The following is a 24,313-nucleotide window of genomic DNA, read 5'->3' on the forward strand; positions in this document are numbered from 1 at the left end:
ATAATAATCTGTTTTAAATGCCCCTTAAAAGAAATGTACAAAAACCCTGTCTCTAAATGTAGGCCTGACCATCATAATTCAGTCCATTCACCATTGTCTACGTAGCCATACAAAAACCAAGTAATGAAGTGGGGGGGGGGGGGAGGAAAGTTGGCAATATATGGATGAGATGTGAATCAAGGTCAAGGTTAAACACTTTTTTCTATTCCAAAACCACTAAAAACTTCACAGATGCAATCTTAGAACAACTGTATTTCACTAATTCTGTGATGTACATTTTTCCCACATATAACACCTCTGCATCACACCATTAATAACATCATAGTTTGGCAGCATTTTTTCCTTTCTTAGTGGTTCATAAGATAGTTGTGTCTTGCAACCTATGACATACTAGATTTGATTTAAATTAGTACCACGTGGAATTTTTTCAAGAATATAAAAGGTACCTGTACACATCCAAGCATTTAGAATGTCATTCATATTTGTACTCTCCTTTCCAGTGTACATTTAAGAATGTTCACGCTTGTCTGCATGGTACCCATCTATATCCATACAGAAGTGCTGGAAATATTGGGGTGACCAGAACCCTTTCCTAAGCCTCAGCAGTTCTACTTTGGACAATCAAATGAACAGGATAATCCTAACAAACTATAATCAAGGTCATCACATGATCAAAAAGCTGATAAAACATTATAAATGTGGGATTCAGAGGTGGGGAGAAAATAATGGTCCATTTCAGAAATCAGAGAACTGCTTGACAGAGATAGCAAGACATTTCCCAGAACGTGATAATAAAATGTTTATAAGAAGAAGAATATAGGCGTATGTACAGAAAATATGGGGGGCAATATAAAATTTTCTCATTGTAAAGGCATGTCACGTTAATAGAGAACGATCAAATTACAAACAAGCAAAATGAAAAGTTCCACAATCCAACAACCAGAGACAACTGCTATTAACACCTTGGTGTAAAGAGCCTTCCAATGCTTCTTCTGTGTACATGGTGGTGGTGGGGAGGAGAGGGATAAACACAGATCTTCCTTTTTAAGTATAGCAGTCATACCATACAAGCCACTCTGTATCTTCCTTCCCTCCCTCATCATAAATAGAGCAGGTGAGCAAACAAGGTGTTTAGATCACAGAAAAAAAAATGGAATCACTACAACAGATTAAAGGGAATGATCTTGAAAGAAGGGGATATAGATGAGTGAAGGCACAGTTAAATTTTAAAACAAAGCAAACATCCTTTTGGCTTCTATTTCTCTCTCACATCCTCATTTGAACATTGAGAGAAGGAACAGGGCAAAATACTTAAACAAAACTCAAGTGTAAGGAACAGAAATGGAAGCGGACTATAATCCTCAATGTTGCTGCCCAAAGTTGGACATTACTAATTTGTAATAGAGCTTGTCAGTACACTTATTCTACTTTTGCTGGAAGCATTAAACTATCTAGAAGCATCTAAAGGAAACAACTGGTAAGTTACTCCAGCAAGTTGAGTGGGACAAGAGCGGTAGAAGGCAAGGAGATGAGAACTGAAGGCATTCCCAAGAATACGTAAATGACTGACCTAGTAACCCACAGATAACAGAAGAGAGTGAAATCTAAAAGAAGATGATAAACTGAAAGAACAGGGTAGGGGCAAGATACTAGAAGCTTCAAAGCATAAATCTGCTGGAAACCAGAAAGAGAGGTAGAAGGGTAAGGTGAAATTATGGTCAGAGCACCAGAGTTGGGGTACATTTCCAGGAAATGACAACACCCAGCTGTGGCCATGGAAGCAGACTGCCATTTTTTGAAGCAGTCTGCCTTTTTTGAAGAAACAAAATTGTGAGGCCACAATTAATAGCAAGAATCAGTCACAAATGCTTTTTAATAAAAGAACACTTGTTTTGGTAAATAGTATAAAATAATGTTGAAGGAAGGTTGACGGAACAAGGCTATGAAAGCCAGAGCTAGGAGGACAGAGTCCCCAGTATCCCTGCCATGAAAAATAATGAGGCATGCAAAAACAGCCATTTAATTCTCTAGCATAAGATCGTGCTAGAATGGCCTTATTTCTTCTTTTGAAAAGCTAATACAGAAGAAAAAACAGGAAGACTGAAGCCAGTTTTCTGTCAAAAATGTACAGTATAAATATCTGCAGCTTGCTGAAGAACTATATTTAAAGAATGTCGATTAATCCATGTCAGCATGGTGACAAATCTCCACTAGGTCACAGGGCACATGTGGAAAATGAATTAAGAGATACAGGCATAGCAAGTACAAAGAACCAATGAATAACATGATTATTAAAATCAATCAACTAACTACCCGATCTCTCTGGTTAGGACACTAGTAAAAACTAAAGTTTCCAGGGGCACCTGGGTGGCTCAGTCGTTAAGCATCTGCATTCGGCTCAGGTCATGATCCCGGGGTCCTGGGATCGAGCCCTGCATCGGGCTCCCTGCTCAGCCGGAAGCCTGCTTCTCCCTCTCCCACTCCCCCTGCTTGTATTCCCTCTCTCGCTGTGTCTCTCTCTGTCAAATAAATAAAATCTTTAAAAAAAACAAAAACAAAAAAAACCACTAAAGTTTCCAAAGGGAAGCCTGGTATGAGAGATTTGGCCCTATCAAGGATATTCACAAATATAAACAGTTAGATAGTAAGGGAATCTATTCTGGATACCAAGTCACACCAGAAATGATACAATTAAACAGAAGTATTATTTTTTTTTTCTTTTTTTTTTTTTAAGATTTTGTTTATTTATTTGACAGAGAGAGACACAGCGACAGAGGGAACACAGGCAGGGGGAGTATGAGAGGGAGAAGCAGGTTTCCCGCTGAGCAGGGAGCCCAACGCGGGGCTCGATCCCAGGACCCTGGGATCATGACCTGAGCCGAAGGCAGACGCTTAATGACTGAGCCACCCAGGCGCCCCAGAAGTATTATTTTTTTTAAAGATTTTATTTATTTGTCAGAGAGAGAGAGAGCACAAACAGGGGGAGCTGCAGGCAGAGGGAGGAGCAGGCTCCCCACTGAGCAAGAAGCCTGACTCAGGACTCGATCCCAGGACCCGGGGATCATGACCTGAGCCGAAAGCAGACACTCAACTGACTGAGCCACCCAGGAGTCCCAAACAGAAGTATTTTTATTTACACTGGAAAAAAGACCACTTACAAGACCATAGTGATTTATTTTAAAATATCAGAAAACTAAGAAGATAAAATAATCTTATTTTGCACAACTCCAGAAGTTGGACCTGTGACCAACAGAAGTACAGAATGACAGATTTTAAGTCTGAACATTTTAAATTTTCTTTATTTGAAAAATACATGCACTCAGGGAGAAAATTCATAATATAGAGATACACAACTCAAATTAGATCTTTTTCTCTAGTGGCAACTACTATTAAGTTCTGTATATCCTTCCAGAAATTGTGTGCATATATGAGCATATGTATCTCTTTTTAAGGAGAAAACACATACACAAAAGAAAACATACTTTTTTTTTTAATTTTATTTATTTATTTGAGAGAGAGAATGAGAGAGAGAGAGAGAGCATGAGAAGGGGGAGGGTCAGAAGGAGAAGCAGACTCCCTGCCGAGCAGGGAGTCCTGGGACTCCAGGATCATGACCTGAGCCGAAGGCAATGGCTTAACCAACTGAGCCACCCAGGCACCCAAGAAAACATACTTTTTATACCTTGTTTTTCTCCATTTAAAGCCTTAGATATTATATATATATATATATATATATATATACACACGTAGCTTCATTTTTAGTTCTACCATCATAATACCTTTTCATGTTTATAAGTCATTGGTATTTTCTTTTTGCTGGGAAGTGCTTTTTCAGGTCCTTTGCCAATCAACTGAGTTGTTGGTCTTAACTTACTGATTTATAAAAATCAGATGTGAGGCATCTGCAACTAGAATGTGTCACTGTACGGGACACTGAAGTTTCCTTGTCATCAGAAACGTTTAAGAAAGGGGCGCCTGGGTGGCTCAGTCGTTAAGCTTCTGCCTTCGGCTCAGGTCATGATCCCAGGGTCCTGGGATCGAGCCCCGCATCAGGCTCCCTGCTCCACGGGAGGCCTGCTTCTCCCTCTCCCGCTCCCTCTGCTTGTGTTCCCTCTCTCGCTGTGTCTCTCTCTGTCAAATAAATAAATAAAATCTTTAAAAAAAAAAAAAAAATGTTTAAGAAGAATCTGGATGAGAACTTACCTCAAATGAGACAGAATTCCTGTCCTAGATATAAAGCTAAAAGTGAGGTCCTAGGTCTCATTCCAGGCCTTCAGTTTACTGAATCCCCTGAACACAAATCAGAAGCAGCATTTATTACTTTATCTTGATTTTAATAAGACTTTAAAGATGAGGTGGGAATGAATCTTTAAAGATTTCTTACTAAAACTCATATACTCCTCAAATGTTCTAGGTCAGTGTTCCTCACATTTAAGTGATATATGGGCCTTTTTTAAAGAGAAAAAAAATTGTCAGATATCAAAGGCTAGATCTCAATTTAAGAACACTGACTTAAGAATCTAAAATTAGTATATTAAAATTTATCTTACTTGAAAATTACCACTGAAAAATGGTAGTTTTCAAGTGAAATAAATTTTAGAACTTCAAACTAGTCAAAATAATTTTTAAGGTGTGTGGGTTAGAAAGTAGTATTGTATCAATGTTAATTTCTCAAAATTGATAACTACAGTGATTATATAAGAGGACACCTCTGTTTTTAGAAAATACACATTGGAAGATATGGGGATAAAAGGCATCATGACTATAACTATCAAACATTTCAGGAAAAAAAAGTAATGTGTGCATGCGTGTGTGTGTGTGTGTGTGTGTGTGTGTGTGTGTGTAGAAAGAATGATAAATGGTAAAATGTTCACACTGGGATGAAGTAGGTATATAGGGAAATCTCTGTATTATTTTTGACCATTCAGTAAGTCTGAAATTATTTCAAAGCTAAAAATTGTTTTTTCAACCTAAGATAATCAAACATGAAAAACTTTTAAATACCCTCAAAAATCTCCACCCCTTAAGAATTTGTAAGAAAAAGGCTATGTGGACTCAGAGATCCTAGAGCCTCAGCTAGAGAAACACTACCTCTAAATTTTCCAAAATCGTATTATGGAAGGCAGTGATGAGAATAAGCTACATAAAAACAACACTCTATACTAGACTGAAGTTTTGGACACAGGGTATTGTGAAGAACTGAAAACTCAAGAGATAAGACAAGAGAACTGTTGATAACAAAAGGAAGGAAGCCACCAACGACAACCTGAAGAGTATTTCCCAACACTGCTTGTAACATATCCTTGCCCAGCGGTACACTCAAGTAGTACTCTGAGCTGTCTGGAAGAAAGGTAACTTGCTGTGTGTACCCAGTCCAAGGAAGGGTCATGGAGAAATACTGGCAGAGAGACCTTCTCAAGTACTTAAGTGATTAACTACACCATTAGGAAAGAAATGGAATTTCACAGCTTTAGTCCTTCTTCTCCCCCCCCCCCATTTGTTTCCATTTTAGGTTTCTACATCTGTGACCTGCTCCCCAACAAGTACAAACAAAAACATCTGTTGTGGAAAAAGAAGTCAGAATGAATGCACTGAAGTCATGCATGTTTTGACACTTTTAGGCACTTAGAGTGTCATACATTTAAAACTTTAAATGCGGGGCGCCTGGGTGGCTCAGTTGGTTAAGCAACTGCCTTCGGCTCGGGTCATGATCCTGGAGTCCCGGGATCGAGTCCCACATCGGGCTCCCTGCTCAGCGGGGAGTCTGCTTCTCCCTCTGATTCTCCCCCTCTCATGCTCTCTGTCTCCCATTCTCTCTCTCAGATAAATAAATAAAATCTTAAAAAAAATAAAAAATAAAAAAAATAAAACTTTAAATGCCTCAGATATTCAATGATACGGAAAAGTAATACATCAGGGAGAAAGTCTTCATAAGTAAAACTTTTTTTTTTTTAGTATTTTATTTATTTATTTGACAGAGAGAGACACAGCAAGAGAGGGAACACAAGCAGGGGGAGTGGGAGAGGGAGAAGCAGACTTCCCGCTGAACAGGAAGCCCGATGTGGGGCTCAATCCCAGGACCCTGGGATCATGGCCTGAGCCGAAGGCAGACGCTTAACGACTGAGCCACCCAGGCACCCCATAAGTAAAACTTTTATTACAAAAGATCAGATCTACCTAGTTCAAACTTGACCTATGGTCATACACATCTGCAAACCTCTTCTCAACAAACTATGTTAATCCTTCTGTAGGCAAAGGTTTTTGTAGGAAAGAGATGTCTTCACTAACTACCATGAGTTAGGTAAGCTTAAGGCAAATGTGGAGACTACATCACAACATGTTTTTCAACAGCACACAACCACATTGATGGATTGCCCAATGACTTATTTTAGAAAGGAAACACTATTAACTACAAATATCAGAAATCGTATCAATCACAAGACTATTTGTTCAACAATTATTTAAGGATGTATCCTTCTGAAGGCAGTGTTACTCTATTACGGCAAGATGTCAAGTTCACAGAATTTCATCCTTTACTTGGAATAATATGGCATAGAGGTATACCAAATAACCACAATACAAGGTAATAAGTAATAATTGCCATATACGAGAAGGCTAACGAGGGGCTTTCTTTTTAATTTTCCTTTTTTTTCGGTTCAACCTCATCTCACTTTCCTGATTGTCCTTCATGAAAGCACACCTTCTTTAGTATTTAATACTTTATTAGGATGGCAACGTAACAGAGCAAAAAGATCAAACTTTGATGACTCCTAGGTTGAAATCCTGCCTGTCTCTACCATTTACACACTCTATGACTTGTGCCACTCCATTCCCTTTCTTATTCTCCTAGATGCCTGTTTCACACATCCCCCTGCCCCAAATCTCCATCACTACCATCACCCTGACCACTCTCAATTGATGATCTCATTACTTGACTCAGTGCCCCATCCCCTTGCCTTCTCAAAGACTCCCATTTCCTATTTCTTTCCTTTCCTCTATCACCAGTGTCTGTTTCTCTTTTTCTTCATTCTCAAACAGCTTTAGAGATACACCTTAAAAAAAAGGCAGGGGTAGAGGTGGGGTTCTCACTAAGGATCAATATCTTAAAAGCCAACGGTCAGTTTCTTTTTGGGGACCACATTCACCTGTTTTCCTCCTACCCTCACTGGCTACTCCTTCCCTAATCTTATTTGTTGGCTCTTCCTACTCTACCAGATGTCTTCAAGTTGGAGTACCCCAAAACTTGATCCCTCCTTGGCCTTCCTTCTTCTCCATCTACTCTTTTCCCTCTTACCTCATCGCATCTAGATTCATGATTTTCAGTATCATCTCTAGACTGGTGACTCCCCCATCTCCAAATCCAACCACTCTGCACTTATTTACCCAAGTGCTCACTGGACATCTCTATTTGAATATCTCACATGTATCTCAAATGTAACATGGTCAAAATGGCACTAATGATGATTATTCCATACGTGTACACACCAATTATAATGATTATTACACACATCATAAATTTACGTAACAGCCAGATGATCTTTCAAAAGCATAAATCAGATCATGGCACATACCTGCTTACTCTCTCTTTCTGACCTTACCTCTCTTTTCACAATCCTTCCTCATTCCCTAGGTTCTAGCCATATAAGCCCTCTTTCTGTACCTCAAACATTCCAAACTAATTTCTGGCCTTTTCACCTGAAGGTGCCTTCTTAGAATACCATTCCCCTAGATCTTCAACAGATTGCTCCCTCTCAATTACAGGATGACAGCTCAAATATTATCTCCAAGATTCCCCCATCACTCTATCTCATTTTATTCCTTATTTTATTCCTAGCATTTATCAATATGGGATTTTTTTTCTTTTCTTTTTAAAGATTTTATTTATTTGTCAGAGAAGAGAGCACAAGCAGGGGGAGCAGCAAGCAGAGCAGGCAGAGGGAGAAGCAGACTCCCCACGGAGCAAGAAGCCCAATGCGGAACTTGATCCCAGGACCCTGGGATCATGACCTGAGCTGAAGGCAGCCGCTTAACCGACTGAGCCACGCAGGCGCCCCTCTTTTCTTTTAATGTAGTGCCTGTTTCCTTCCACTAGAAACAAGCTCCTTTGGGGCAGGTGCTTGGTCTATCTTGTTGACAGCAACATTTATTTCATTTTTTAAAATATTTTATTTATTTGAGAGAGAGTATGTGCGTGAGAGAGCACAAGTGGGGGTGGGCAGAGGGAGAGGGAGGAACAGACTCCCAGCTGAGCAGGGAGCCTGAAGGGGCTCAATCCCAGGACCTGGGATCATGACCTGACCCAAAGGCAGGCGCTTAACTGACTGAGCCACCCAGGCACCCTGACAGTGGCATTTAAATGCCAAAAACACTACTCAGAACATAGGAAGTACTCAATAAATATCTGACATCATTCCCACTTTCCTATCTAGCTAAGCTTGCTTTACACTAATCCCCAGAAGGAATTTCAATGGTTAAGATGGTCTCCTCCAAATTCAAACATAGATCAGTCTTGACTTCAAGTAATTTTTCATACTGCTCTTCATTCTACCATCCTCCTCCCTCTCTCCCAGCCTCCATACACATGTATCACCACCACCACCCCCAAACCCATCTTAATCCCCTCAGCCACTTCGGTCTCACTTCCATTTACTTGGCAATTACCTAGTACTGTACTCAGTACTGTACTGCCTATTGCTATCCCTTTCCTTACCATTCCAGACACTACTACTAAACTCAACCCCTACACCATGTACTTTGCAGAGTGACAATCACATACAACCTTGACTTCTATTTACTGTTTCTGCCTTCCCAACTAGGGTTTAAGTTACAAAGAGACAAAGGCAACATCTTGCTCTTATTGTGTAATCTCCATGGGTTGACCATTCCCATTCCTGGCATAAATTCTCATTACTTTTTTTTTTTTTTTAAGATTTTATTTATTTATTTGACAGAGAGAGACACAGCGAGAGAGGGAACACAGGCAGGGGGAGTGGGGGAGGGAGAAGCAGGCTTCCGCTGAGCAGGAAGCCCGATGTGGGACTCGATCCCAGGACCCTGGGATCATGACCTGAGCCGAAGGCAGATGCGACTGAGCCACCCAGGCGCCCTCATTACTTTTTGAATCAAAAAAATTTCTTAACAATAGTATCATGTTTTAACTTTCTCATTTCAAGCAATTCTCAAAGGAAAAGAAGGAAACACCTAAAAAGTGACCTGTAGGAAAAAACAAGCCATACAGGCCATAAATTAATTTATAACATCTGCCATACTCTCTCATCCAAAACATAGGACCCAAGAGAACAAGTGAATTAAACATCCATGAGAAATATATATGATTTATGTAGACAATAAAGCCATGAATACCACCGTGCTTTTTATGAAAGGCCTGGAAACTTCAGGCAAAGCACTTTGGGGTGAATACACTAACCTGAACCAGTACCAATGGACCTGAAAAACAGAAGCACTATTTCTCACTTGCTTTAAGTCCACATCTTCAACTAGCATAGTATCTCAAACATACAGAGAGCTCCTGAGAGAGGCTCATACATACAGATTAAATCTAGAAAAAAAATTAATGAAATGTTATTAAAATTACAGGCAAGAATATTCTCAGAGGAAATAATTTGATCCAAACACTACCTCTGACATATATAGATCAAAATAACAGCTCTCTCCCCCAGTGTCATACCCATTAACCATTCAATAACATACCCCAAGAGTTGAAACTTTATTTTAATATAGTGTCTACATATGATAGTGAGAAAAGGTAATAACTTATTTTCTTTAAACAACCAATCACTTTGTAAACAAACACAGATGATCTCAAATGTATCCTTGTAGAGTTCCACAATCAGTGAGGAAAGGTAAGAATATCATCCCAAATATTAACAATTACATATTTACCTGAAATGTTTCTAAATTTGTCTTCCAAATCGGTTTGCATGAACACCTGCATAAAGTGAATTATGTTCTCCCCTTCAAGCAATCTGCTTTTTCCAAAACCCATAAATTAGGATGTGTGGTGATCTAATTTGAACATTTTAGGGCCTATTATATACAAATGAGTTTCACTATTTTTATTTACTATTGGGAGTTAAATCTCTTAAATTACCTGTTTTATTTTCCTCATTGGGTAGATGTGGGAAGGGGATACCCATTACCAAATAACGTTCAAAAGACAGAAATGTGTAAATGCTGAAATTCAGTTTTAGTACCAGCCAATGAATCACAACAGAAAGAGTTGAGGGTAAGTTCTTAGTGAGCTGGTCACATTGTACTACTGTCTTATAGCCCCCATTACTAGACCACCATCACCACTAACAGCAGCTAACAGAATATTTTCTATTTTGGGGATACTAAGTTAAATGCTTTACATACATCTAGTTCATCTGCAATCCTCAAACCTATGAGGGGTATATACTATTTGTATTCCCATTTTGCAAATGAAGAAACCTAAAGTCATGGCTAGCAAAGTGACAGAGCGAAGTATCCAGGCTTTTTGACTGCAGAGCCCTTGCTCAAAATCAAATATTTATTAGCTATTACACAGAACTGGGAGCAAAGGGCAAAAAGTTTCAGAGAAACATATTCTGATTCAGTGTACTAGTAAATTATCTGCCTAGCAACAGAAGGGGCTATATCATGAAATAAAGAGTAACAGTCCTGATGATCTTGTGTCTAAAGAAACTCCCAAACTGTATGCAAGAAATCACTAGGTTTGTGAGTTCCCCCCCGCCCAAACTTCAGATTAGATTCTTCTATGAAGAAATACTCTACTGAAAGCAATGTGGAATACCAAGAGTCTGAGGGAGATGGCTACCTACCGACAGACTGTAGGATATAAAGTAGTGAATGTTTAAAAAGCTGTACCTACCCTGTATTTTACCAGACTGAATACTTATGCCAGCCTTCTAGTCCTACTTTTGCTTAACCACATTAAACAGAAACATGAAAATAGATGGTGGTCAGTTCCTTCATGTGGTTATAGACTCTGATGCAAATTAGCTCTTTAAAACCCACCTTCAAAGTTAAAACAATGAAAGTAAAACATGTGATGTGATTAAACCTACACACATGAGATAGAACACGTTTCTCTTTTTATACACAAAGATAATAATTCAGGATCTTTCTCTTCCATAAATACCTGCTTTCTTTGGTGTTAATATTAAAAATGCTTCTGAAAATAATTTCATTCTTTCATGTTTCACAAGCAAGTTTTTTTCTGTTATAACTATAAAAAAATCTACACGGGCTGGATTTTATTTTGATAAAACAATGAATACAGCAACTCGGAAAGTTCCTAGAATAAATTACCTCCACACCAAAATCAAAACACACTGAAGATGAATGAAACTCAGGTTAAAAAAAAAAGAGAGAGAGAGAGGGAAACTCAGTTTTCTTCAGGAACAACAGTTTAAACACAATAAAACAGCCATCATTTATTTTCTGATTGTTGTAAAGTTTAAGCATTTTCCCAAAAATAGCAAATTAATGTTGGAGGTGTGAAAGAGAAAGGTAGTCAACCAACACAGGCACAAGTCAAAACAAACAAATGCTGAAACACTTATTCTTACAAGGCAAAGCCAATGCTAAAGTAAGATCATTGTGAATTACAATGCACTGAATACACTCCCTCGCCATTTCATGCATAGAAAATGAAGGTTAAAATAAAATGCAAAGGTTATCCATGTGAGAGCAAAAGACTGGAACTAGGCTAAACGTTCATCAAGAGCGGCTGAATAACTCTGGTACATCCATTCAGTGAAGCAGTATATAGCAGACAAAGCAATGATGAAGAGCTCTGTATACTGCTCTGGTATCATCTCCAGAATATATTGTTAAATGAAACAGCAAGACACAAAACAGTGTGTTTTGTATGCTTCTATTTTCAAAATAGAAAATGGAAGACTCAATAATTAAACATAATGATTACATATTAAAGGAAATGGTTAAAGGAGAACAGGGATGAAAGTTATTCCTCTTTGAACATTCTTTTATTGCAGTAACTTTGGAAACATGTAAAACCTTGCATTTTTTTAAAAATGAGAAAGTAAAAAAAATAATAATTTCTAGAAACTCAAACTATAAAAAACTATACCAAATTGGTGATTGGCACAAACACAAAGAAAAGCTAAACTAAACTATTTTGACTACAAACACCCTACTGAAATATATCCTGAGGGTAAAAAAACAAATCTTAAGCTGTTAGTAGTCTTATCAAAACTGTCATTTACAGGGGCACCTGGGTGGCTCAGTCGTTAAGCGTCTGCCTTCGGCTCAGGTCATGATCCCGGGGTCCTGGGATCGAGTCCCACATCGGGCTCCCTGCTCAGCAGGAAGCCTGCTTCTCCGTCTACCACTCCCCCTGCTGTGTTCCTGCTCTCACTATCTCTCTGTCAAATAAATAAAAAAAAAAAAATCTTAAAAAAAAAAACCTGTCATATATAAATAGATAAAGCAAATAAGTTATTCCATTAATGTCATTAGGAACTAAGATTTTCAACATAAAAGTAATATAAGTTTTAAAATAAAAACTCTTCAACATGAATTGGAAAAATCTGTATGTGGGGCACCTGAGTGGCTCAGTCGTTAAGCATTTGCCTTCAGCTCAGGCCATGATCCCAGGTCCTGGGATCAAGCCCCGCATCGGGCTCCCTGCTCAGCAGGGAGCCTGCTTCTCCCTCTCCCACTCCCCCTGCTTGTGTTCCCTCTCTCACTGTATCTCTCTCTGTCAAATAAATAAATAAAAATCTTAAAAAAAAAAAAAAGAAAAATCCGTATGAACTGAAAAGTTTTTTTTTCCTAAAAAATACATATATCTTAACTGTCCAATGAAAAGGCCTAAGCATTGACAACCCAGTAGCCATAAGTAGCATGACTAGTATTTAGATTATGGTCTCTAAATACCATTTTCACTAAAAGGAACCAAAGTTCACAGAAGAAATGGTTGACTCCAGGACTAAGGTAAAAAGTGTATAAATGAGCTAGGGCCAAGGAATTTATCAAAGATTACCATGATCATGTAAAAGGTCATAGAAGCCAATCTGAAAAGATTTCCACTGGACAAAAATGAGGCAATTTGAGCAACATTAAGAACAAAAAATGAGTGTGATGTATCAAAGTACAACAAATATATAAAGATAAACTCATAAAAAAAATAAGTCCCCACTGATCACCTTTGGAGGTTAGATTGCCAATAGGACATCCACTCATTATCTGAAAACTGACAAAGGAAAAGAACTCAGTATTTTTCCTATCTTTCTCATATGAACTATATATTTCAGCACAATCAGTAGAATTCTAATAAATTCAACAATCATCAATGGCAGCTAAAATCAGTAGGTGAAAGGTTGATGGGGAACTTTGTAATAGATGGATCAGAATGACTACATCATAATCCACTGGTTAATTTTGCTATCACTAAAATAAGACAACCTGATATGTATCCCCTGACATGATGCAATAGGTAATCAATAAAAAGCTGGAGTTGGAGTCTAATGTAACTACCAGTCTCCAAAAAATATGGGTAACAGAAAAACATCTTAAAGGACACCATAAGGATGCACAGAGCCAATAAATGTAATAAGGGTACTATTATAGACTGAGAGATTTGAAATCTGGTAATCACATGATTATTTAGATCCTAACTTAAAAAAAAAATGAAATTAAGTAACAGTAAAGAATTACTGCCATTGCACAAGGCATGATAATGCTATTGTGGTTACTTTTTTTTTTTTTTAAGATTTTATTTACTTGAGAGAGAGAAGGAGAGCAAACGCACAAGAGAGAGCAAGCACTAGCGAAGGGAGAGGCAGAGGGAGAGGGAGAAGCAGGCTCCCCACTAAGCAGGGAGCCCAATGTGGGACTCAATCCCAAGACCCTGAGATCATGACCTGAGGTGAAATCAAGAGTCAGGTGCCCAACCAACTGAACCACCCTATTGTGGTTACTTTTTAAAAAACCTTTATCTCAGGGCACCTGGGTGGCTCAGTTAAGCACCCGACTCTTGGTTTCAGCTCAGGTCATGATCTTGCAGTTGTGTGATCAAGCCCCACGTCAGGCTCTGCACTCAGAGCAGAGTCTGCCTCAGATTCTCTCTCTCTCTCTCAAATAAATTAAATCTTAAAAAAAAAAAAAAGTAAAAATAAAAAGACTTTATCGCTTAGAAATATAAAAGCATGAAAAAATATCCGGGGTGCTTCAAAATATTCCAGTAACAACAACAACAACAAAAAATGGGGATAGATGAAACCAAAATGGCAAAGTGTTAGTAACTGTTGAAGCTGGGTGAGTATACTGGGCAAGGGCAGGTGGGGTATTCATTGTACTATATATTCTCTCTCGTATGAATGTTTTGAAATTTTCCATAATAAAAAAATGTTAATGTTTAATTGCAATACAAGAGAGGACAACCAATCCCCAAATAAGTAAACCTCAAGGAACCATGTATCCACATGTACCAAGTAAGGGTGGATGGTTAAAAGCACACTAGCAAGTACTCACTTCAGCAGCACATATGCTTAAAAAAAAAAAAAAAATGTGCTGGCAAAACTTATATATTCCTGTTACCATCCAATCACCCACCTACCCACAATCAGGACCCATTCACCTGGTTGTGGCTGAGCATTAATCCCTTTACCCAAGCAGAAATAATCCAGGATTTACCCATCTGATTTAGACTTTATTTCTATGGTTGCATAGAATTTCATTCCCCAACAATAATAAAACATATATCATAAATACGTAACCATAGTGAACATGCTATGATGGAAAATATTTTCTATAAATTAACTTTTGATAAATAGCATCAACACATAGTTCTACTTTAGGGGTCATTTAATTTGCAAAGACTCGCAGTTGAGAAAAATTTTTTAAAAAGCAAAACTTTGACAACGGTAGATATAAAACTATTTAAAGTCAAAGGAAAATATTAATATTCTGAATATTTAAATCTATTTTCCACCCATTTGCCAATCTTTTAGGATAAGTCACCACAGTGCTGTATTTCCATTTCCTGAGAAAAATCTTTTTGAGTTCTCAAGATAAACCTTAAAAAACAACAGAGTATTTTGTACATCATTTGGCAAATTAGGAATCTGGTTACAATTTCTACTTCTAGATACCAAATTCCAGATATATAAGATTTATAAAATAATATAGAATATAAAGTTGGTTTGGTTCATCTATAAAACAACTGTATCAGAACTTCTATCCCATGGGGGTTTTGTTTATGTCTCAAATGTCAAGTTATACTACACAAGAATTTAAGAAAATGCAGTTGGTCCACAGCCCTAGCCAACAAGTCCCTAGCCACTTAAAAATATTCCAGTAATCAGAGAGAGATGTTAAGTGCCATCAAAAGCTCACTAGAAGAGGTCAAATCTTATTCTCTATGAGAGAAATATTACCAACTGACAAAGTAGATGTACCCCTCATAGAAACAACCAAGGGTAAAATGACAGAAGGACTTGGACCTGGAATTAACAACACTAGCCAGTATCTTTTTTTCTTTTCTTTTCTTTTTTAGTAGGCAGTAGCTAATATCATATACAAAAGTCAAAGTAGGCAGCTGGTTTTCATATCTACATCTATACTGATGAGAGCAAGGAAAACCAAAATGGACACTGTAAACACCATAACTAGTATGATGAAAAAGATGAAGTAATGCCTGGGCAGCTTAGTCCATTGAGCATCTGACTCTTGGTTTTGGCTCAGGTCATAATTTCAGGGTCCTGTGATGGAAATCCGCATTGGGCTCCACGGTCAGCAGAGAGTCCACTTGTCCCTCTTCCTCCCCCTCTGCTCCTCCCCCTGCTCGCTCACTCTCTCTCAAATAAATAAAATCTTAAAAAAAAAAAAAAAAGACCTATACAGTTCAGCATAAGATTTCCACTCTAGGGCCTTTCTAGTGCCTTCCTACCAGAAGGTATGTCCCAATTCCTTTTCTCCTCCATTATGTGTTGATGGGGAGGCATTACAGTTTAAGAGGTTAAAGCAAAACCCTGAAAGTCAGTCAACCCGAATTTGAATACCAACTCCAGTACTTTTTAACACTTACTAAGAAAAATGGTAGCCAAAGAGTTTATCTATAAAACTGAAATAGTAGTACTATATTTACTTCAAAGAGAGGATCAAAGGAGAATATCTGTTTAAAATCCTCCATATAGTGCCTGGCATATAGTTAGTACTCAATAAATGGGAATCGTTAGCAATTTGAATTACATATTTGTAAGATTCTTTCATTAGCAACAATCTTTACTCATAATGTATAAAAATATGAATCACTATGAAATACACCTGAAACCAATAAGATATTGCATATTAATTATACTTCAATTTTAAAAAGTCTCCACTTCTGGAAAATAAGCATAAGTAGTAAGAACCTTGCTCATTTTTATATCCCCAGGTCTTGGCACTAAAAAGGTGCACAGTAAATAATTTTGAACAAATGAGTAGAGAAGTAGAAGATGAAAGAGATTGAAGAGAATGGTAAAAATACAAAGTAGCTGCAGAAGGAAAAGGGAGTTAATACGTAACTGTAGTCTTTTGGCCAGTGTCAACTAGCTAAGTTTGTTACACATCCACAAGTACAGAAATTGAGACTATAGAGTTTGCAGACTTTTATAGCAATTTTACCTTGACCAGTGATCAGTAGGCTTATACTTTTTTAAGCTTTGTATTTTGAAATAATTACAGATTGACAGGAAGTTGCAAAAATAGTACAAAGAGTCTCTGTACACTTCACCCAGCCCCCTCCCCTGGTGACATCTTATGTAGCTGGAGTCCAGTATCAAAACCAGGAAATTCACATTGGTACATTACTGTTAACCAGACTAGACCTAATTCACTTTTCACCATTCTTCTCAATCTGCATTCATATTCATTTGTGTGTGCATATAGTTCTTTGCAAAATTATTCCATACATAGATTCATGTAACGACCACCACAATGAAGATACATAACTGTTCAACCAATGGTGCTGGATTCTGAATGTCTTAATTTTTCACTTCGGGGGCACCTGGGTGGCTCAGTCAGTTAAGCGTCTGCCTTCGGCTCAGGTCATGATCCCAGGGTCCTGGGATCAAGTCCCACATCGGGCTCCCTGCTCAGTGGGAAGCCTGCTTCTCCCTCTGCCTGCTGCTCCCCCCTGCTTGTACTCTCTGTCAAATAAATTTTAAAAAATCTTTAAAAAATTTTTTTTCACTTCATTTTTCTAGGGCTTAATTTTCAGTATATGGATCTTGGGGGTTTTTTGTTGAAGATTTTATTTATTTGACAGAGAGCAAGCACACAAGTAGGTGGAGCGGCGGGCAGAGGGAGAGGCAGAAGCAGGCTGCCCACTGAGCAAGAGACAGGCCTCAATTCCAGGACCCTGGGATCATGACCTGAGCCAAAGGCAGACGCTTAACCGACTAAGCCACCCAGGCGCCCTTTAGTATATGTTTAAAATATACCAATCCATGACAGACTAACAGTTAGTTTGAGAAACACTAACTAGAAGATGTACAAATTGGCTTTATACTATTTGGAACCCCTTATTTCCTAAATAATTGATAACTGGATTTATTTTTCTCCTGTTGGGTAGCAGACAATCCAAAATTGACACATATACAGAAAGTCCCCACTTTTCATATATTGGGGTTTTACTGCTATCTAATAAAGTTCGGATAGTCTTCATTCTTCAGTCTTTTCCTCCTATTGTACCCAACAGACCAAGGTAAACAAAAGCCAGGATTTCACCTTAAAACAATTCCTCCAAAAGAATGCAATGTGTGGGGCACCTGGGTGGCTCAGTCTGTTAAGCATCTGCCTTCAGCTCGGCTCATGATCCCGGGAGTTCCAGGACCGAGTCCCTTCTCAGGCTCCCTGTTCAGCAAGGAATCTGCTTCTCCCTCTCCCTCCACTCCTCCCCCCTACTCATGCTCTCTCTCCGCTCACTCTTTTTCTCAAATTAAAAAAAAAAAAAAGTTAAAAAAAAAAAAAAAATGAAACTTGGGGGGAAAAAAAATCATGACCAAAAAAAAAAAAAAAAAAAAAAAAACTCCAGATACTTCACAACGCTCATCCAAAATTCTTCCCTTTGGATTTCTTTATTACCTTCTCAGATTCCAATACACTAGAATCATTTCTTACCTGGAGCTTGAAGAAATCTTTCTTTTTTTTAAAAAGATTTTATTTATTCATTTGAGACAGAGAGATACAGAGAAAGAGAGAGAGAGCAGGAGCAGTGGGGAGAGGCAGAGGGAGAAGCAGGCTCCCCGCTGAGCAGGGAGCCCGACGTGGGGCTCAATTCCCAGGACCTGGAGATCATGACCTGAGCTGAAGGCAGGTGCTTAACCATCTGAGCCACCCAGGCACCCCTTGGAGAAATGTTCCACTATGTTTAGACCACCTGTCCTTTATTAAGATACTTTCTTTTAGCTCCTAGCACACCTTCTTTTTATTTTATTTTATTTATTTGACACTTTCTACACTCTTGTTTGTGACAGTATGATTAGGACCCTGTAAACTACATTTTTCCTCTGGCACAAATAGCATGTGCTAGAGGAAGACTGAAAGACTGGAAGAATAAGAGGGAATGTGCTCCTTCCTGTTGGTCACAGTGCCTACACGTACTGAAGCACTAATACATTTCATCCTGGCTTTGATTCCGGTTTCTGCCTTTTTCTACCTTTTTTCCACAGTCCCAGACTAGCCTGACTACAACCCGTCAGACGCCAGCACCAGTTGTCGGGTACCCCTTCCTGAGAGGTCTCAGCTCCAGGGGGCCCTACCTACTCCAAGCTTCTGGGTTCTGAGAACCACACCCTCTTCCCTTTTCCCTCCAGCCCTAGGATAGGCAGCTACTTCCTGCCTTTCTGTTGCTGTTACCTTCAGTGTCCCCTTTTCATTTTCTCAGTTCTCCAGCAGCCCTTTCAACCAATTCCTTACATTAAATTCTACCTTCTGACTGATAGAGAAAAACAGCCTGAAAGCTTAAGCTCCTTTCTTAAAAGTTTATAATAAAATAGAAGTAATTATTCTAAAATAGAAGTAATTATTCTAACATAACTGTGAGATTCATCACTAATGCCACATTGCGGTACAGTGAGCTTCTTACCAAGCCACTCTAAAAAGCATGAAACTAGGATGGGCCATGCCTTCCTGAAAATTCAACGTATTTTAAAACTGTACATAAGCAATCTTGCAAATTAGACACTCAATATATTTTTCATCAGTGCTAGAACAAGCGTAGGCAAATTTTCTATAAAGACCCAGAAAGTAAATATTTCAGGCTTCACAGGCCATGAGTCTCTGTTAGAACTACTCAACTCCGACATTTTTGTGGGAAAGTGGCCATATACAATAAATGAATGAGCATAGCTGTGCTCCAATAACTATTTACTGACACAAAAACTTCATTGTCAGATCATTTTCACATGTCACAAAATACCATTCTTCCAGTTTTTTTAACCATTTAAAAGATATAAAATCATTCTTAATTCATAGGCTATACTGAAATATCCAGGCAGGCTGGATCTGGCCCAATGGCCAATTTGCCAACCCCTATTCTAGACTGTACCTGTTACAAAAATCAAAAGTTCGATATTCATTGATGGGCTCAAAAAAAATTTAGTTTAAACCTAGGCTTGGGGTCCTAGGTTTGGATGGTCCACATATCCAGTGTACCTTCTGCTGCAATGATGTTCAGCCATCTAATCCTCTAGTATACATATATGCAAAGTCAAAGAAAATAAATAACTCAGGGAGTAAATCCCCTGCACCCTCCAAATTGAACTATCACAAGCACCTCAAGACTAATCCAGAAGATCCCTAGGAAAACAAGTTAACTCAGAATACAGGAAACCAGTTGATTATAAATGGCCGCTATTATGTTATTCCTTAGTATCATTAAAAAGTTAGCCTTGGGGCAGCTGGGTGGCTCTGTTGGTTAAGCAACTGACTCTTGATTTTGGCTCAGGTCATGATCTCAAGGCCATGGGATAGAGCCCCTCCTAGGGCTCCAAGCTGGGCATGGAGCTTGCTTGAGATTCTCCCTCTCCCCCTGCCTCCCCACCCACTTTTTTTTTTTTAAGATTTTATTTATTTATTTATTTGACAGAGAGAGAGAGACAGCGAGAGAGGGAACACAAGCAGGGAGAGTGGGAGAGGGAGAAGCAGGCTTCCCGCTGAGCAGGGGACTGATGTGGGGCTCAATCCCAGGACCTGAGCTGAAGGCAGACGCTTAACGACTGAACCACCCAGGCACCGCCCCACCCACTCTTAAAAAAAAAAAAAAAAAAAAAGGCAGTCTTTGACAAATTGGTAAATGAAAAGACCCTTGCTCAAGTTGTGGTAGAGTCACTAGCTAGTGAGCATAGCTTGAACTTCTTTGGGCCTTCTTTTCCTACCTTATTCATAAAATCAGAGGTACTATCTTCCATGCCCTTTAAAATCACAGCCATGGTAAACCATGGTAACAAGTTAAGAGGAAAAAAAGTGGGAAGCCACAGTAATGAGAAGCCATTAGGTAAGGTAATAAAGCCTCCCTCCATGAGTACTGCTTATGCCGCTCAGTAATTTACACTGGGGCAAATGCAGAGGAGTCTAACTGGAAATGGACATAGGGACAATTTTCCCTATGTACCCTACTCTTTAGTATGGCCCTTGAGCACCCTCCATCCACCCTTTTTGCCTAATTCCCATTCTTTCAGGCTAAGTATACATCCTCTGGGCAGCCCTCCCTGACTACCACCCCTCTATTCCACCAGTCCGGGTTAGGTGTCCCTGCTATAGCTCACTGTACTTACTTCTGTATCCTTATCACAAGGTAGGAATTCAACAAATGTTAGCTGAATAGTCAAGAGTTCAATTCAGCTAGTTTTTCTTAACATCAGTCACGTTTAAAAGGTTCGATTTGGGGCGCCTGGGTGGCTCAGTCGTTAAGCGTCTGCCTTCGGCTCAGGTCATGATCCCGGGGTCCTGGGATCAAGCCCCACATCGGGCTCCCTGCTCCGCGGGAAGCCTGCTTCTCCTTCTCCCACTCCCCCTGCTTGTGTTCCTGCTTTTGCTATCTCTCTGTCAAATAAATAAAACCTTAAAAAAAAAAAAAAATCAAAAAGTAAATAAATAAAAGGTTTGATTATAATGAAAAAAACTTTGAATATAACTTTATAATTGCTTCATAAAGTTTAAGGCTTAGCATGTAAATTTTTTTTAGTTTTCTAGATATAAAAAGCATCAGCCATCCTAGAGAACAAAAGCCTCAATTTTAGAGTATCAAGTTTTCTACCATTTTTCAGAGTCACAGCCTTATGGTATACCCCAAAACATCCCTTGATTTATCACTGCATCTGTAGTTGCCTCACTTCCTTTTGGCCCCTAATATTCATAAAGAGATAAATGAGACTATTGATCAAAGGATTTGAACAGAAAGACAACTAAGCAAGGGTAAAGGGGTATGGTTTAAATAGATTATCCATCCTGGAAAAAACACAAATACGAAACAACAACTAAAAAGGCTGGGGGAGGGAGGGGGAACTGGTCTGGCACAAAACACAATAGGCTATCCTACCTTAGGAAGCACTCATGTTCTCTCTCAGACCACCATCATGAGATCTCCAATTTTCATCAGTTTGTCTCCACAAGGACCAATAGAAGAAGTATAAAAACTTCTCTCAGCACCAATCACATTCAATAGCCCAACTCATACCACTCAATTCCCTGACTTTCTCTGTCCTAATGCAACAGTTATTTAAGAATGTCTTAGGACAGATGCCAGTAATTATTAATGCTGCTATTCACTCCATCAGAAAATTAGAATGACAGTTACGAAGAATCAGGTCAACTCAAACATTTATTAAGCACATACTACTTATGTACCCAACTGCTAGTTACTGGGATTCCTCCATCTAAAAGAGTAAGTCTCTATAACGTATTTGTCATGTTCCTTGGATTTGCTAGTACATGGGACAAAATCCTGTAGGTCCTAGCAATAGAACCAAACAAGTCTATATGATGCAACAGAATGGATGAATGCTTATATAGACAGGCTCCAATGAAATGGTTAGCCTTTCTTGATGCTTCATTATTAGTAACCACCTAAAGGAGCTTAAAAGTTGGAGAATTATAAAAACACACATGCAAATATATCTTTTAAAATATTAATGTGGAAAAACAGTAATGATGGAAATAAAAGTACTTAAGCAACAGGTACATTTCACAAAAAGCACACAGCTAACAAATTTTGCAGCTATCATATGCACAGCTGAATAAATGCCAGGTTCCAACTCCTGCCCCAATTTTGTATCTTCTAACACTATAATTATCTTCTCTAATAAGAAGGGTAGTCAAAGATAGATGGATATCAAGTATTTCTTGGTAGTCTCACTGTCTCTCTAATGAACACAAGCAATATAATTGAGGAAATACTGGTTTTATATTTAACTACCACTGTTTCAATGTGTTAATATTCAGCTATTAACATTACTTTCTTATACAAACTGCTATTAATCGGCCAGAAAAACCACATCATACTTTTCATGATTGCAGCAAGTGGTTTCCTGAATAATTACAATAAACAATTTTTTTTTTTTAGAATTCTTTTTTTTTTTAATTTATTCATTTGAGACAGAGAGATACAGAGAGAGAGAGAGAGAGAGTAGGAGCAGTGGGGAGAGGCAGAGGGAGAGGGAGAAGCAGACTCCCCGCTGAGCAGGGAGCCTGATGCGGGGCTCGATCCCAGGACCTGGAGATCATGACCTGAGCCGAAGGCAGACGCTTAACGACTGAGCCACCCAGGCGCCCCTACAATAAACAATTTTCTAATGGACATGGTAAACTTAAGCTAAAGAGCATACCTATTAAGGTTATCTTGGGGAAAACTTCAGTAGTACACGGTCACCTATTTCTAACAAAATGTTTTATTGTACCTCAACAAAATTCATCTCTTTACTACAGATAATTTTCAGCACGGAAGCAGTATCATAAAATGTGTAGCTTATGATTTAGAGTTGATATAGATACTCCAGTCTAGAATTGATAAAATAATGGAAGAGGTATGTTTTTGTTTTTGTTTTAAGATTTTATTTATTTACTTGACAGAGAAAGAGTTAGCGAGAGCAGGAATACAAGCAGGGGGAGTGGGAGAGGGAGAAGCAGGCTTCCTGCCGGGCAGGGAACCCGATGCAGGGCTCGATCCCAGGACCGTGGGATCATGACCCGAGCCGAAGGCAGACGCTTAACTGACTGAGCCACCCAAGCGCCCCGAGGTATGTTTTTACCCAAGTAATTTTAGAAAGTCTGTGTGTGCTCCAGATTAGAATAAGTGGATTTCCATAGAAAGGGTCTGCAGCCATCTATGTACTTTATGAAAAATAATGGTAGCTCTACTTTACAGTCATACAAAATTCATAAAAATTTTCACCTTGGCATCATCTGCCTACTACAGTGAAAACTATTCACTAAGAGGCCAAATATCAGACAAAAGATGCAAAGTACAAGTTAGCCCATAGGTCTCCACAAAGAGCTAATCATGAGACAAATATTGGTGATTACTATACAACCAACCCTCCCCCAAGAGAGGATCTAACTGCACATGGCAGGAAGCGGACAGCAGGAAGAGCTATAGTCAGAAACCACCACTTGCTCCAGGTTCTTGCAAGCCCACAAGCGGTGCTCCCAATAAACAGACCTCCCAGCAGCCTGCCAGTATGATCACACTCCTATCAACACCCACACGATCCCAAGGATATTTTCACTTGTGAGATGTTAGCATCTGACAGAAAAAGCACTCTAAAATAAAAAGCATCTATAAAAATTTAGACCAACTTTAAACTTCCATCTCAATGACCAATGTATTTGCTTAGCTGGAAAAGACACTGAAGTAACCACTAGTTTGATTTAAAAAAAAGACTATCAAACTAAAATACATTATACTTGAATTCCAAACCTAAGGGACTCAAATACAACATTTCACTAGCATACGATAACCAAAAATTATACAAGGTAATCTGCCTCTCATTTGAATCCATGAAAGTAGACTTCCAAATATAGACCCCATTATGAAAAACAACAAACCTACTGAATTTTCAGTTGGCCAGCTTATTGGCCAGCTTCAAACCAACTATTTTCAAAAAACGGTACTTAAATGCCTTGAGTTTTCTTTTTAAAATAACCAAGCAACTAATCAAAGTAGGGCAGGAATAAAAAGTACTTAATCTGGGGCACCTGCTGGCTCAGTCGATGGAGCATGTGACTCTTGATCTCTGGGTTATAAGTTCAAGCCCCACATTAGGCGTAGAAATTACTTAAAAATAAAATCTTTTAAAAAACA

The 24,313-nt window shown here is 38.7% G+C and overlaps 1 protein-coding gene across 4 annotated transcripts in view; it reads right to left on the reverse strand.

Annotated features, from left to right (window-relative positions):
- The window catches only part of SETD2 (SET domain containing 2, histone lysine methyltransferase), a 124,193-nt gene that overhangs the window by 93,078 nt on the left and 6,802 nt on the right, over nucleotides 1-24,313 (reverse strand). The gene's annotated exons all lie outside the window — the stretch shown is intronic.

The sequence above is a fragment of the Phoca vitulina genome, unplaced genomic scaffold (assembly GCF_004348235.1).
Source record: "Phoca vitulina isolate PV1807 unplaced genomic scaffold, GSC_HSeal_1.0 scaffold13, whole genome shotgun sequence".
Lineage (NCBI taxonomy): Eukaryota > Metazoa > Chordata > Mammalia > Carnivora > Phocidae > Phoca > Phoca vitulina.